Source organism: Cynocephalus volans, chromosome 4, assembly GCF_027409185.1.
Source record: "Cynocephalus volans isolate mCynVol1 chromosome 4, mCynVol1.pri, whole genome shotgun sequence".
NCBI lineage: Eukaryota > Metazoa > Chordata > Mammalia > Dermoptera > Cynocephalidae > Cynocephalus > Cynocephalus volans.
In genome coordinates this window covers 119929858-119932049 of record NC_084463.1, presented here as the reverse complement: position 1 = coordinate 119932049, position 2192 = coordinate 119929858, and the positions used below count along the sequence as shown (strand labels likewise).

General features: G+C 38.7%; 1 pseudogene; it reads left to right on the top strand.

Moving 5' to 3' along the window:
* Positions 1-349: 349 nt before the first annotated feature.
* LOC134377007 (S-formylglutathione hydrolase-like) lies at positions 350-1426 on the top strand (annotated as a pseudogene).
* Positions 1427-2192: the final 766 nt, after the last annotated feature.

Below are 2192 nucleotides of genomic sequence, written 5' to 3'. Positions count from 1 at the left end.
AACTTCAAAAGAGAGTTTGTGTCTTTTAACAACTACAGAAATGACCAACTGGACATCTCTGGGTTCTCAGTGTCATTAGCTGTGACACAGTTATTATCCCCATTTAATGGGTGGTGGAAACGGCTGGAGTTCAGCCCAGGTTCCTCTGCTGCTATGTGCTACATGACTAGGCTTTCTGATCCTCTGGTGGTGCTCCTTCCAGTTCTCATGTTAGCATACTTACATTGAGATGAAATCCTAATCTTATTGTAGCATTTTCTCCTTATTTTAAATGTGTGAGACACAATTCAAAGAGAATTAGTGGTAAAAAAAAATAGAGCTAAGGTAAAAATTGTGGGTCTTGGCCTTTCCCTTCCGACCGCATCTAGTCTGCGCTGCAGACACTACCGGAGGATCATCTGCTCTTTGTGCAGACAAAAAACCAGATAGCAATTAGACAGGAAAAGAATGGCACTGAAACAGGTTTCCAACAACAAGTGCTTTGGGGGATTGCAGAAAGTTTTTGAACATGACAGTGTGGAACTGAACTGCAAAATGAAATTTGCTGTCTACTTACCACTAAAGGCAGAAACTGGAAAGTGCCCTGCCGTATATTGGCTGTCTGGTTTAACTTGCACAGAACAAAATTTCATATCAAAATCTGGTTATCATCAAGCTGCCTCAGAACATGGCCTTGTCGTAATTGCTCCAGATACCAGCCCTCGTGGCTGCAATATTAAAGGAGAAGATGAGAGCTGGGACTTTGGCACCGGTGCTGGTTTTTATGTGGATGCCACTGAAGAACCTTGGGAAACTAACTACAGAATGTACTCTTATGTAACAGAGGAGCTTCCCCAACTCATAAATGCTAATTTTCCAGTGGACCCTCAAAGGATGTCTATTTTTGGCCACTCCATGGGAGGCCATGGAGCTCTGATTTGTGCTTTGAAAAATCCTGGAAAATACAAATCTGTGTCAGCATTTGCTCCAATTTGTAACCCAGTGCTTTGTCCTTGGGGCAAAAAAGCCTTTAGTGATTATTTGGGAACAGATCAAAGTAAATGGAAGGCTTAAGATGCCACTCATCTTGTGAAGTCCTATCCAGGTTCTCAACTAGATATTCTGATTGATCAAGGAAAAGATGACCAGTTTCTTTCAGATGGACAGTTACTCCCTGATAACTTCATAGCTGCTTGTACAGAAAAGAAAATCCCCGTCGTTTTTAGATTACAAGAGGGTTATGATCATAGCTACTACTTCATTTCAACGTTTATTGCTGATCACATCAGACATCATGCAAAATACTTGAATGCATGAAAAACTTCAGATAAAAGAATCTCTTCAGTATTAAAAAAGTTGTAATAAACAGAAGTGCTGAGGAAAAAAATAATTCAAACCATTGGATTTCATAATGCTGAAAGGGCTTTATTCTGTTGTTGAATAACCTTCTGAATAAATATATAAAACCTAAAAAAAAAAAAAAATTGTGGGTCTTTTGTAAAGAAAATCAATTTTTTTTCCCAATCATAATTACTTTAACGATCTTTTGTCTTTAGTGTAACGAATATAAAATTTCCCCAAAACTTCATTTTATGGGTTGCTTATATATAAAGCATTTACATGGGTCACCCCCAAATCACAGCACAAACCAGCATCAGCAATGAATGATAATAGAAATGAAATTAAACATCCTATGGCTTTCAACATTTTGTTCCTCCCAAATCTTGCTCTGAAAGCCAAGTCTTTACAAATTATTTGGGTGTCCTGAATGTATGGCTTTATCTTTCTTTTTATTAGCAATAGGAATTTACCCAGTGTTCATCCATTAAAAGCTTTTATTAAAACGTCATTCTGAAAAAGTCCAGCCAGTTAGCGAGTTAGTTCAGTTGGTTGGATCGTGGTGTTATAACACCAAGGCCAAGGGTTTGGATCTCCATGCCAGCCACACACACACACACACACACACACACACACACACACACACACACACACACACACACACACACACACACACACGAACCAATGAGGAAGAAGAACCATCAGATGAAAAAAAGGTAAAATTTATACCTCCTCTCTGGAATTGGGCAGGTATGTGTTTTAGAAAAAGTTCCAAGTTTCCTCTGGAAAAAAAGCCTGACTTGAATGTCATTAACATTGCTAGACGTCTGAAATGGTGTTTCATTTCCATGTGAATATTGGAAATGCCCTCCTGT